At 39.4% G+C, this 14541-nt stretch overlaps 1 long non-coding RNA gene across 1 annotated transcript in view; it reads left to right on the plus strand.

Moving 5' to 3' along the window:
* The window catches only part of LOC110590454, a 92798-nt gene that overhangs the window by 24089 nt on the left and 54168 nt on the right, over positions 1 to 14541 (plus strand). Inside the window, exon 2 of the long non-coding RNA XR_002480952.1 lies at positions 11758 to 11828. This is a non-coding gene — a long non-coding RNA (uncharacterized LOC110590454). The remainder of the gene's footprint in view (positions 1 to 11757; positions 11829 to 14541) is intronic.

Consider the following 14541-nt stretch of genomic DNA (forward strand, 5'->3'; position numbering starts at 1 on the left):
TAAGAAAGAAATCAGACCCTTTATAAATAGTATCTTAGGTATCTACCAATATCACTGTAAGGTAGGTGTTTAACACTGTGTCTGAGAGTACTACCATTAAATAAATATTTAAATAAACATACTTTTAAAATGGGGATCACAAATAATCTGTCTATGAGGATGAAAAAGAGGATTAGAAAGCACTAGTATCTTCTAGTCATTTTGCTATACAATGCACTTGCCTCGATCAGACACAGGTCTCTTACCAAGATGTAATCCCAGGGACTCAAACACTAAGCCATCATATTGAGATAGTACTTTGTTTATTTTAAAGGCTGACAAAAGCACACATCTGGACATGCAGATTTCCTTGGCTCTGCCATTAGACTCATATTTACTTTGCTTTTGTCAAATAAAGACCTCAAGACCTGAGAAAAAGTGTTCTTTGAACCATGAACTGATATATGTAAGAGTTTCTTTTACTTTGTCTTAGCGCGTGGGCAAATTTTGAACAAGAGTATGATGTCAATGAAGTATATAATGATGGTGAGGAGGAGGAGGCCTGTTCCATTATGCCTCTGAGACTGTGTGAAGGTGGTTCATGGTGGCAAGGAAGGGCAGCTCTGAGAACTCCATCTCTGTGCCTCCCTAAACAGGCCACTATAAGAGAAAAGTAAGCACTTGTCTTCTCTTGTTTTATCTCTTTTTTTATTTTGTTGCTTTGTTTTTAAAACTGCAGATTTATTCTCTTTATAGCTACTGTCATTAATTGATTGATTCATTTATTCATTCACACATTCAACAAAGTTCTTTGTGACCTTATCAGATACGTTAGTAGGTGGTGCTGAAGAAACAAAGATGAGAAAATACATGGTTTCTGTCCATAGAAAGCTTATACTTTAGTTGGGAAACAGATATGTCAACAAGTATTTGTAATGACAACCATGTATGTGTGCACAAAGTCCAATAGGGACATGTCACACCCTGAGGGTCTGCTGGGAATGTTAGGGAGGGCTTCCAGAAGAGGAATGCACATAGACTCTGGCTTTAAAGAATAAAGAAAAGTTTTAGGAAGGCCTTCTAGGCTAATGCAGAAACACAGAGGCCAAAGAGGAGATGGTGTGTTTCTGGAATAAGTCATTCAGTCTTGTTGGATCATCAGGAAGTGACAGGGAAAGATCTACAAAGGAGCGGCCAAGCAAGACAGAAATGAGGCCCTGAGAGATAAATAGTGTTGCCATTCAAAGGAATTTGTTTTTTTCCTGATGGAGGTGGGCCACTTTTGAAGAGTTTTGCTGAGAGAGTGATATGATCGGATCTAAATGGTGCAAGACCACTCAGATGTTACATAAAGCGTAAATAAGAGGAATAAATGCAAGCATCCATGTTCTAGGCATTTTTTAAATCTTTTCTTTTTTTTCCCCAAGAGATCCATCTTCTTCCTTAAATTAAAGCTTTGTAATTAATGAATGTAGATTTGGGTGTTTCAAAATTGATACATTTGCTATAATATGATATATTAAAACCCATGCTTGCAAGTCATGTCTCTGAAAACCTTACAAACATTTGCAGTTTCTAATCTATTTTTCCATAGGCAGCTCAGTTCTATAGAATAAAGCTCATTTTGGTGTTTTGGAGGTATAAAGGAAACAGTAGGGTCATGCTGCCAAAAGGCCCGCCATGTGCATTTGTGGCCACAAAGAAGGAAATGTGTGCTTGTTGCAGGAAATGTAAACATCTTCTAGTGTGTTCTTAATTCTATCAGGACCTTGCATTACCCTGCATGTCTTAAAAAGAAACAAGCTTATTTTTAGGCGGAAGCACTCAGTGGGCAGTAAGTAACCCTTGATCTTCGTCCAACCAGCAATTAGTTCTATTTGCTGACTACCTGAGTCATCTCATGGTATTTTGGCATAATACTGGTAGTTTTCAACATACTTACCATAGGTTCAAAGGATAATTTCTCTGGCTTACCATATAGTATAGGTGAGGTGGAATAGCACAGCAAAGACAATTTGTTTTTACTCTGGTCATTATAGAAATTGACGTGAAAGAAAAATCTTTCCTCTCTTTTCAGAGCAGCACTCTTCTCCGTGTGTGCACTGGAATAAAACCCTAGTGCAAAGCCTATCTTAAAATGCCAAACCCAGGAGAATTTGGCATAAATAAGACCTGGAGTTAGCTGAAATGAGGTACTGCATTTATTCCGTTGTTGGCGAGGACAAAACTGGGCCACTGTTGTCACAGGTGAAAAGTGTTTTCAAAAGTCTGCTCTGGTGCTTGTTAGATAAGGGGCTGCCTTAGTCTGAATAACCTGAACAAGATTTATACACATCACTGAAATGGACTCGTGCTTACAGTACGTCCTTGCTCACTGGGATTAACAGTGCGAGGGCAGTGTGAGTGACATCAAGCGAGGAGACCTCCAACAACCTTTGGGGAAGTGCTAGGAGGCTGCTTAGAAGAAAACAGATTTTCTGAATCAACTCCAACTTGTAAGTTATCTCCTGCGGTGAGAATAGACCCCAAACTGCTGTTACAACCTAGTAGAGAACTTCCTTCAGCTGGGGGAACTTTCTGAAACTAACTAAAAATGGTTAAAATATATTATATAAACCAGAGTTCTGTTGCCATCCTCTCTCGAAAAAGATGCTTGGCAAAAAAAAAAAAAAAAAAAAAAAAAATCACAGAATCAAATGATGGTCCTTAGTGTGGAGTTTTTAAAACACACTAAGGTACCACAATCACAATGAAAGAAAGCCTTTATGGAAAGTTGGGCTTCGTACCCATGTAGTGTATGCTTTTACTGCACAGGGATCCTCTCTTGAATGCTCTCACTCGGGGACAATTCAGCTCGTGCCTGTGCTCCTAGGGACTGAGCCACTTTCAAGTCCCTTTATGATCTATGCAGAAATTATCCCTACTTCCAAACCGTCAAATGTAGAGCGTGGGTGCAATGGCTGCCTTCCAGTGAGCTGAAAAGCTCTCATGACTTGGCATACGGTCTTTCCCTGGGCCCTGCAGTAATGGCATTTCACTTAATACAATATGCCTCTAACTGAGTTTTAGTGATTTCAAATGAATTTAGTCTCCTTATCAATATCCTCTATTTGGTGGTATGCTTGCTCTTCAGTGAGCTGTGCCAATAAATCCAACACAAGTGCTGCCTCCTTCCCTCTCAGTTGTCTGGTCTCTCCTCTAAAAGCAAACACCAGGCAGCAGAAAAGGAGGCTCTCAGAAAACTCGTTTGTATCATAAATGTAAATATCAATAAACTCAGAAGGTTGACAAGGGCAGGCTCTCAATAGATTTGGCCGTGTTGTTGGATGTCTTACAAGGGAGATGCTGGAATACTAGCAAACCCAAGCAGCGTGCTTGCACTCTTAAAAGGACATGTCAAAATTTGAATCCAGAAAAATTGTTGGCCTGTTCAAAAACAGAAGTCACTGAGTCCCATCACAGGGCAAGGCAGCACAATCCTAGAAGGAAGGAAGTGAAGTCTTGCCGGGGTGTGGATTCTCCATGACCTGTACAAAGAAATCAGAATCAATCTGCAATTGATAAGAAAATTTTAGTTTTTTTTTTTAACTGGAATTCTTTAAATGAGTCCGTTTTGCTGTATTTTTTGCTATTATGTATTGTTTTGCTTGGATTGGGTTTCAGCATGCCTGCCTTGCTTTTTTTTTTTAAATTTTATTTTATTATGTTATGTTAATCACCATACATTGTATCATTAGTTTTTGATGTAGTGTTCCATGATTCATTGTTTGCTTATAACACCCAGTGCTCCATTCAATATGTGCCCTCTTTAATACCCATCACCAGGCTAACCCATCCCCCCACCGCCCTCCCCTCTAGAACCCTCAGTTTGTTTCTCAGAGTCCATAGTCTCTCATGGTTCATCTCCCCTCCAATCCGCCCCCCTTCCTTTTTCCCTTCCTACTATCTTCTTTTTTTTTTTTTAACATATAATGTATTATTTGTTTCAGAGGTACAGGTTTGTGATTCAACAGTCTTACACAATTCACAGGGCTCACCATAGCACATACCCTCCCCAATGTCTATCACCCAGCCACCCCATCCCTCCCACCCCCACCACTCCAGCAAACCTCAGTTTGTTTCCTGAGATTAAGAATTCCTCATACCGGGCACCTGGGTGGCTCACTCTTTAAGCGTCTGCCTTCAGCTCAGGTCATGATCCCAGAGTCCTGGGATTGAGCCCCGCATCGGGTTCCTCCTTGGCGGGAAGCCTGCTTCTCCCTCTCCCACTCCTCCTGCTTGTGTTCCCTCTCTCGCTGTGTCTCTCTCTGTCAAATAAATAAATAAAATAAAATAAAAAAAGAATTCCTCATATCAGTGAGATCATATGATACATGTCTTTCTCTGATTGACTTATTTCGCTTAGCATAATACCCTCTAGTTCCAACCACGTCATTGCAAATGGCAAGATTTTGTGTTTTTTTTTTTTTAAAGATTTCATTTATTTACCTGAGCGAGAGAATAAGAGAGAGAGAGAGTGCATGAGAGGAGGGAGGGTCAGAGGGAGAAGCAGACTCCCTGCCGAGCAGGGAGCCCGATGCGGGACTCGATCCCAGGACTCCAGGATCATGACCTGAGCCGAAGGCAGTTGCTTAACCAACTGAGCCACCCAGGCGCCCCAAGATTTTGTGGTTTTTTGATGGCTGCATAATATTCCATTCTTTATCCATTCATCTGTCGATGGACATCTTGGCTCTTTCCACAGTTTGGCTATTGTGGACATTGCTGCTATAAACATTGGGCTGCATGTACCCCTTGGGATCCCTACATTTGTATCTTTGGGGTAAATACCCAGTTGTTCAATTGCTGGATCATATGGTAGCTCTATTTTCAACTTTTTGAGGAACCTCCATACTGTTTTCCAGAGTGGCTGCACCAGCTTGCATTCCCACCAACAGTGTAGGAGGGTTCCCCTTTCTCGGCATCCCCGCCAACATCTGTCATTTCCTGACTTGTTAATTTTAGCCATTCTGACTGGTGTGAGGTGGTATCTCATTGAGGTTTTGATTTGGATTTCCCTGATGCCGAGCGATGTTGAGCACTTTTTCATGTGTCTGTTGGCCATTTGGATGTCTTCTTTGGAAAAATGTCTGTTCATGTCGTCTGCCCATTTCTTGATTGGATCATTTGTTCTTTGGGTGTTGAGTTTGAAAAGTTCTTTATAGGTTTTGGATACTAGCCCTTTATCTGATATGTCATTTGCAAATATCTTCTCCCATTCTGTCGGTTGTCTTTTGGTTTTGTTGACTGTTTCTTTTGCTGTGCAAAAGCTTTTTATCTTGATGAGGTCCCAATAGTTCATTTTTGCCCTTGCCTCCCTTGCCTTTGGCGATGTTTCTAGGAAGTTGCTGTGGCTGAGGTCCAAGAGGTTGCTGCCTGTGTTCTCCTCTAGGATTTTGATGGACTCCTGTCTCACATTTAGGTCTTTCAACCATTTTGCGTCTATTTTTGTGTGTGGTGTAAGAAATGGTCCAGTTTCATTTTTCTGCATGTGGCTGTCCAATTTTCCCAGCACCATTTGTTGAAGAGACTGTCTTTTTTCCATTGGACATTCTTTCCTGCTTTGTCAAAGATGAGTTGACCATAGAGTTGAGGGTCCATTTCTGGGCTTTCTATTCTGTTCCATTGATCTATGTGTCTGTTTTTGTGCCAGTACCATACTGTCTCGATGATGACAGCTTTTTAATAGAGCTGCAAGTCTGGAATTGTGATGCCACCAGTTTTGCTTTTCTTTTTCAACATTCCTCTGGCTATTCAGGGTCTTTTCTGGTTCCATACAAATTTTAGGATTATTTGTTCCATTTCTTTGAAAAAAGTGGATGGTATTTTTTGATAGGGATTGCATTAAATGTGTAGATTGCTCTAGGTAGCATTGACATCTTCACAATATTTGTTCTTCCAATCCATGAGCATGAAACCTTTTTCCATTTCTTTGTGTCTTCTTCAATTTCTTTCATGAGTATTTTATAGTTTTCTGAGTACAGATTCTTTGCCTCTTTGGTTAGATTTATTCCTAGGTATCTTATGGTTTTGGGTACAATTGTAAATGGGATCAACTCCTTAATTTCTCTTTCTTCTGTCTCGTTGTTGGTGTATAGGAGTGCCACTGATTTCTGTGCATTGATTTTATATCCTGCCACTTTACTGAATTCCTGTATGAGTTCTAGCAGTTTGGGGTGGAGTCTTTGACTTCTTCTTTGCCGATTCGGATGCCTTTTATTTCCTTTTGTTGTCTGATTGCTGTGGCTAGGACTTCTAGTACTATGTTGAATGGCAGTGGTGATAGTGGACATCCCTGCCGTGTTCCTGACCTTAGGGGGAAAGCTCTCAGGTTTTTCCCATTGAGAATGATATTTGCTGTAGGTTTTTCATAGATGGCTTTTATGATATTGAGGTATGTACCCTCTATGCCTATACTCTGAAGAGTTTTGATGCAGAAAGGGTGCTGTACTTTGTCAAATGCTTTTTCTGCATCTATTGAGAGGATCATATGGTTCTTGTTCTTTCTTTTATTAATGTATTGTATCACATTGGTTGATTTGCAGATGTTGAACCAACCTTGCAGCCCAGGGATAAATCCCACTTGGTCGTGGTGAATAATCCTTTTAATGTACTGTTGGATCCTATTGGCTAGTATTTTGGTGAGGATTTTTGCATCCATGTTCATCAAGGATATTGGTGTGTAATTCTCCTTTTTGATGGGGTCTTTGTCTGGTTTGGGGATCAAGGTAATGGTGGCCTCATAAAATGAGTTTGGAAGTTTTCCTTCCATTTCTATTTTTTGGAACAGTTTCAGAAGAATAGGTATTAATTCTTCTTGAAATGTTTGGTAGAATTCCCCTGGGAAGCCATCTGGCCCTGGGCTCTTGTTTGTTGGGAGATTTTTGATGACTGCTTCAATTTCCTTAGTGGTTATAGGTCTGTTCAGGTTTTCTATTTCTTTCTGGTTCAGTTTTGGTAGTTGGTACATCTCTAGGAATGCATCCATTTCTTCCAGATTATCTAATTTGCTGGCATATAATTGCTCGTAATATGTTCTTATAATGGTTTGTATTTCTTTGGTGTTCGTTGTGATCTCTCCTCTTTCATTCATGATTTTATTTTTTGGGTCCTTTCTCTTCTCTTTTTGATAAGTCTGGCCAGGGGTTTATCAATCTTATTAATTCTTTCAAAGAACAATCTCCTAGTTTCATTGATCTGTTCTACTGTTCTTTTGGTTTCTATTTCATTGATTTCTGCTCTGATCTTTATTATTTCTCTTCTCCTGCTGGGTTTAGGCTTTATTTGCTGTTCTTTCTCCAGCTCCTTTAGGTGTACGGTTAGGTTGTGTATCTGAGACCTTTCTTGTTTCTTGAGAAAGGCTTGGATTGCTATGTACTTTCCTCTTAAGACTGCCTTTGCTGCATCCCAAAGATTTTGAACAGTTGTGTTTTCATTTTCATTTGTTTCCATGTATTTTTTTAATTCTTCTTTAATTTCCTGGTTGACCCATTCATTCTTTAGTAGGGTGCTCCTTAGCTTCCATGTATTTCAGTTCTTTCTGACTTTCCTCTTGTGATTGAGTTCTAGTTTCAAAGTGTTGTGGTCCGAAAATATGCAGGGAATGATCCCAATCTTTTGGTACTGGTTGAGACCTGATTTGTGACCTAGGATGTGATCTATTCTGGAGAATGTTCCATGGGCACTAGAGAAGAATGTGTATTCTGTTGCTTTGGGATGGAATGTTCTGAATATATCTGTGAAGTCCATTTGGTCCAGTGTGTCATTTAAAGTCTTTATTTCCTTGTTGATCTTTTGCTTAGATGATCTGTGCATTTCAGTGAGGGGGGGGGTGTTAAAGTCCCCTACTATTATTGTATTGTTGTCAATGTGTTTCTTTGCTTTTGTTATTAATTGGCTTATATAATTGGCTGCTCCCATGTTAGGGGCATAGATATTTACAATTCTTAGATCTTCTTGTTGACTAGACCCTTTAAGTATGATATAGTGTCCTTCCTCTTCTCTTATTACAGTCTTTGGTTTAAAATCTAATTTGTTTGATATAAGGATTGCCACCCCAGCTTTCTTTTGGTGTCCATTAGCATGGTAAATGGTTTTCCACCCCCTCACTTTCAATCTGGAGGTGACTTTGGGTCTAAAATGAGTCTCTTACAGACAGCATATCGATGGGTCTTGTTTTTTATCCAATCTGATACCCTGTGTCTTTTGATTGGGGCATTTAGCCCATTTACATTCAAGGTAACTATTGAAAGATATTAATTTAATGCCATTGTATTGTGTATAATGTGACTGTTACTGTATATTGTCTGTGTTCCTTTCTGGTCTATGTTGCTTTTAGGCTCTCTCTTTGCTTAGAGGACCCCTTTCAAGATTTCTTGTAGGGCTGGTTTCGTGTTTGCAAATTCCTTTAGTTTTTGTTTGTCCTGGAAGCTTTTTATCTCTCCTTCAATTTTCAATGACAGCCTAGCTGGATAGAGTATTCTTGGCTGCATATTTTTCTCATTTAGTGCTCTGAATATATCCTGCCAGTCCTTTCTGGCCTGCCAGGTCTCTGTGGATAGTTCTCTTGCCAATCTAATGTTTCTACCATTGTAGGTTACAGACCTCTTTTCCTGAGCCGCTTTCAGGATTTTCTCTTTGTCGCTGAGACTGAGAAAAATAAGGGTAAATATGATGAAGGGATGGAATATGACTGTAAAGATGAAAATTATAAAAGATTTTATAAAAGGAGTTGATAAGATAAGAAGTTGGTTGAAAAAAGAAAGATAAATTAAAAAAAAAAGGGAGAGAATGTGATCATGCAGGAGACTAGGACAAAGCCATACACTAGAGATTTAGGGTATATTTTGGTCTGTTAGATGTTGGGGTGTTGACCTATTTTTATTGATTTTGAGGGGGGTTCTCTGTACCTCCTGGATTTTGATGCCTGTTTCCTTCCCCAAATTAGGGAAGTTCTGTGCTATAATTTGCTCCAATATACCTTCTGCCCCTCTCTCTCTTTTTTCTTCTTCTGGGATCCCAATTATTCTAATATTGTTTCTTCTTATGGTATCACTTATCTCACGAATTCTGCCCTCGTGATCCAGTAGTTGTTTATCTCTCTTTTTCTCGGCTTCTTTATTTTCCATCATTTGGTCTTCTATATCTCTAATTCTCTCTTCTGCCTCATTTATCCTAGCAGTCAGAGACTCCATTTTTGATTGCACCTCATTGATAGCCTTTTTGATTTCGACCTGGTTAGATTTTAGTTCTTTTATTTCTCCAGAAAGGTTTTCTCTAGTATCTTCCATGCTTTTTTCAAGCCCAGATAGTATCTTTGTAATTGTCATTCTGAACTCTAGTTCTGACATCTTACTAATGTCCGTATTGATTAGGTCCCTGGCAATCGGTACTGCCTCTTGTTCTTTTTTTTGAGGTGATTTTTTCTGTCTTGTCATTTTGTCCAGAGGAGAATAGATGAATGAGAGAACAAAATGCTAACAGGGTAACAATGACCCCAGAAAAATATACACTAAACAAATCAGAAGAGACCTGAAACCAGGGGAAAAGAAAGGGAAAGAAAGAAAAAAGAAAAAGATTAAAAAAAAAAAAAGAATATGATCAAATATGATCAGGCTGGTGAATAGATCAGTGCCACACCCTAGATTTTGAGCATATTTTGGTCTGTTAGGAGAAACTGCCTCCCAAAATTTTAAAGAAAGAAAAACTTATATATGTACTAAAATAAGGGTAAATATGATGAAGGGATGGAATATGACTGTAAAGATGAAAATTATTAAACATTTTATAAAAGGAGTTGATAAGATAAGAAGTTGGTTGAAAAAAGAAAGAGAAATTTTAAAAAAAGGGAGAGAATGTGATCATGCAGGAGACTAGAACAAAGCCATACACTAGAGATTTAGGGTATATTTTGGTCTGTTAGAAGAAACTGTATCCCGGGGTGCCTGGGTGGCTCAGTCATTAAGCGTCTGCCTTCGGCTCAGGTCGTGATCCTGGGTCCTGGGATTGAGCCCCGCATCAGGCTCCCTGCTTGGCGGGAAGCCTGCTTCTCCCTTTCCCACTCCCCCTGCTTGTGTTCCTCTCTAGCTGTGTCTCTCTCTGTCAAATAAATAAATAAAATCTTTAAAAAAAAAAGAGAAGAAACTGTATCCCAAAATTTTAAAGAGGGAACAACTTATATATATACCAAAAATAAGGTGAACTACTATGAAGGGATAGAATATGACTTTAAAAATGAAAAATAAAAAAGATTTTTAAAAAATTGATTGAGAAGATGTTTGTTGAAAAAGGGAAAAAGAAAAATTCAAAAAAAATAAGAAAAAAGAAAATTAAAAATATTAACTTTGAAAGACTAAAGAATCATGGTGAAAAAGCCGTGAATTCTATGTGCAGTATTCCCGTAGCGCTGGAGTTCTGCCATTCTCATTGATAGGTAAACTTGGTCTTGGCTGGCTGTTCTTGCTGATCTTCTGGGGGAGAGGCCTGTTGCCATGGTCCCCAAATGTCTTTGCCGGAGGTGGAATTGCCCCACCCTTGCCAGGTCCGGGCTAAGTAATCTGCTCAGGTTTGCTCTCGGGAGCTTTTGTTCCCTGCAAGCTTTCTGTACAGCTTTGGAGGTCGGGAGTGAAAATGGCGGCCTCCCAATCTCCATCCCAGAGGAGCTGAGAACTCGGGGCCCCACTCCTCAGTGAGCCCCCAGAGAAAAGCAATCACTCCTGTCTCCCTGGTCTCCGGCCGCACTCCGTGCTCACCCGGCCTATGACCGAGCGTGTCTTTCTCTGGTGCATGACCCCATGTGGAGTCTCCAAATCCAGCAGATCCCTGCAGTGCGCTCCTGTGCCGTTCCTCCCCGGGGAGGAAGGGGAGTCTCCCTGGATCTGCCGCTTGTTGGCTCCCTGCTGGAGGAGCAGTGGCCCGACTGTGCTGCGGATCACAGTTTATGGCAACCCTGAGCTGAGAGCCCGCTCCTCGGCTCCGTCTCTGCAGCTGGCTTCCCTGCTCCGATACCTGGGAGCTCTGCTTCACTCAGGCACCCCCTGTCTTTCTGTGACCCCGAGGGTCCTGAGACCACACTGTCCCAGCGAGGGATCCACCCCTGTTTAGCCACTGGAGCGACATCCCTCAGTGGAGCAGACTTCTAAAAGTTCCGATTTTGTGATCCGCTGCTCTATCACTTGCCGGTAGTGGCTGACGGAGGCCCCCTCCCCCGCCATCTATCTTCCCGAATATCACCTCGGATTCACTTCTCCACGCACACGTCCTACCTTCCAGAACGTGGCGGCTTTTCTGTTCAGAGAGTTGCTGCTATTCTTTTCTTCGATCTACTGTTGAGTTCATAGGTGTTCAGATTGGTTTGATCCCTATCCAGCTGAATTCCTGGGACAAGCCAAAATTTAGATCTCCTACTCCTCCACCAACTTGCTCCTCCCCTCTTTGCTTCTTTTTTAAATTAAACTTTTTATTTGAAGATAACTGTAGATTCATGTGCAGCTGTAAGAAATAGTGTAATGAGATCATGTGTACTTTGTACTCAGTTCCTCCAAAAGTAATGTCTTGCAAAACTATAGTGGAATATGATAACCAGGATACTGACACTGATTTAGTCAAGATACAGATATTTCCATCAACACAAAGATCCCTCATATTGCAGTTTTATAGCCACACCCACTTATTTCCCATCCCCACCCTGCCTTAGCCCCTGGAAATCACACATCTTTTTCTGTGATTCTGTCATTTCAGGAATGCTGTGTATATGGAATCATGGGATTGGGTTTTTCTCATTCAGCACAATTCTCTAGAGATTTATTCAGGTATGTACCAATAGTTTGTTTATATTTGCTAACTAGTATTCATGGTATGGATATACCTCAGTTTATCCATTTACTTGATGAAGAACATCGAGGTTGTGTCCAGTGTGGGACTATTCAAATAATTCTACAGTGCATATTTCTGTACAGATCTCTGCATAATGGAAGTTTCATTTTCCTAGGATAAATGTCCAGGAGTGTAATGACTGGGTCATACGGTATTTGCATGTTTAATTTTGTAAGAAACTGCCAAACTATTTTTCATGGCAGCTGTGCATGAGTGATCCAGTTTCTCCACATTCTCTCCAGCATTTGACATTGTCACTATTTTTTATTTTAGCTACTCTGATAATTGTATAGCAATATCTCATTGTGGTATAATTTGCCTTTTCCTAATGGCTAATGATGTTGAATATCTTTTCATGTGTTCATTTGCCTTCTGTATATTCTCCTCATCTGTTTTGCCCATTTTCTAATAGGATTGTTTTGATGTTGAGTTTTGAGACTCTCTTAAGTATTCTATATATTGGTCCTTTGTCAGGTGATTTCCAAATATTATTTCCCGATCCATAGCTAGTCTTTTTATCCCTTTAACTGGGTATTTTGCAGACTAAAAGTTTTTCTGTTTTATAAAGTCTAGTTAATTTATTTTTGCTTATATGGATAGTGATTTTGCTGCCAAGTTTAAAAAAAAAAACACAACAACAGTGTACTTATTCGTAGATCCTGAAGGTTTTCTGCTATATTTTTTCCTAAAATTTTATAATTTTACATATAATTCTGTAACCTCTTTTCAGTTGTTTTTTATATAAGGTATGAGACATAGGCTAAAGCTCATTTTATTAATTTAATTTAACATAATTTTTTTGTCAGTTGGACTTTTTTAAAATTCCAGTATAGTTAACATATAGTGTTATAATAGTTTCAGGTTACAAGAATTCTATACATTACTCAGTGCTCATCATGATAAGTGTACTCTTTAATCCCCATCATCTATTTCACCCATCCCCCTACTCCCACTGGTAACCATCAGTTTGTTCTCTATAGTTAAGTGTCTGTTTCTTGGTTTATCTTTCTCTTTTTTTCCTTTGTTCATTTGTTTTGTTTCTTAAATTCCATCTGAATAAAATCATATGGTATTTGTCTTTCTCTGTCTTATTTCACTTAGCATAATACCCTCTACATTCATCCATGTTGTTGCAAATGGAAATATTTCATTATTTTTTATGGCCGAGTAATGTTCCATTGTGTGTGTGTGTGTGTGTGTGTGTGTGTGTATCATATTTTCTTTATCCATTCATCTGTCAGTGGATACTTGGTCTACTTGCATAGTTTAGCTATTGTAAATAATGCTGCAAAAAACGTAGAGGGGCATATGTCTTTTTGAGTTAGTGTTTTCATTTTCTTTGGGTAGATAAATACCCAATCGTGGAATTACTGAATCATATGGTATTTCTGTTTTAATTTTTTTGAGGAACGTCCATACTGTCTTCCACAGTGGCTGCACCAGTTTGCATTCCCACCAGCAGTGTACAGGGGTTCCTTTTTCTCCACATCCTTGCCAACACCTGTTGTTTCTTGTGTTGTTGATTTTAGCCATTCTGATTGGTATGAGGTGAAATCTCTTTGTGGTTTTGATTTGCATTTCCCTGATGATGGGTGGTGTTGAGCATCTTTTCATGTGGCTGTTTACCGTCTGGATATCTTCTTTGGAGAAATGTCTCTTCATGTCTTCTGCCCATTTTTAATTGGATTATTTGTTCCTTGGTGTTGAGTTGCATAAGTTCTTTATATATTTTGGATACTAATCTTTTACTGGTTACTAATCATTTGCAAATATCTTCTCCCATTCAGTAGGTTTTCTTTTAGTTTTGTTAATTGTTTCCTTTGCTGTGCAAAAGGTTTTTACTTTAATATAGTCCCAATAGTTTATTTTTGCTTTTGTTTCCCTTGCTTCCAGGAGACATATCTAAAAAAAAACATTGCTGTGGCCAATGTCAGAGAAATTACTGTCTGTGCTCTTTTTTTTTTTTTTACAGTTTTGGTCTCAGATTTTGGTTCTTAATCCATTTTGAGTTTATTTTTGTGTATGGTGTAAGAGAGTAGTCCAGTTTCATTTGTTTGCATATAGTGCCCAGTTTTTCCAGCACCATTTATTGAAGAGACAGTCTTTTCTTAAAGATTAACTGACCATATAAGTGTTGGTTTATTTCTGGACTCTATTCTGTTGATCTATGTGTCTATTTTTGTGCCACTACCATAATGTTTTTACTATAGCTGTGTAGTAAGGCTCATTTTTTGACAAGGATTGTATAATTGCCCCAGAACCATTTGTTGAAAGATTCTCTTGCATCCACTGAATGCTTTGTACCTTTGTCAAAAATCAGTTGGGACTTCCAGTTTCTGACGCATCATGTAAAGAGCTTAGAAGTTACTGCTCCATACTAACAAAGCCGAACAAACTCACAATCTACAACTCTTCTTTGATCCATCATATAAGTGAGGTTGCAGGGCAAACTGCTGCCCTCCAAATTGAAACAGACAGGTGGGTGGATACAGAGAGTCACCACTTTCCAGAACAGAAACTCATGAGCAGAAACTTCTGCAGGAACTAATGCCAGTGTAGGAATACCTGAACTGTAATTGGCAAATTGCTGGAAGCTCACTGTGGACAACTCTGAGAGTTAAGAACTCCAGGGAGACCCAGTCGTGGGGG

Source organism: Neomonachus schauinslandi, chromosome 10, assembly GCF_002201575.2.
Source record: "Neomonachus schauinslandi chromosome 10, ASM220157v2, whole genome shotgun sequence".
Taxonomy (NCBI): domain Eukaryota; kingdom Metazoa; phylum Chordata; class Mammalia; order Carnivora; family Phocidae; genus Neomonachus; species Neomonachus schauinslandi.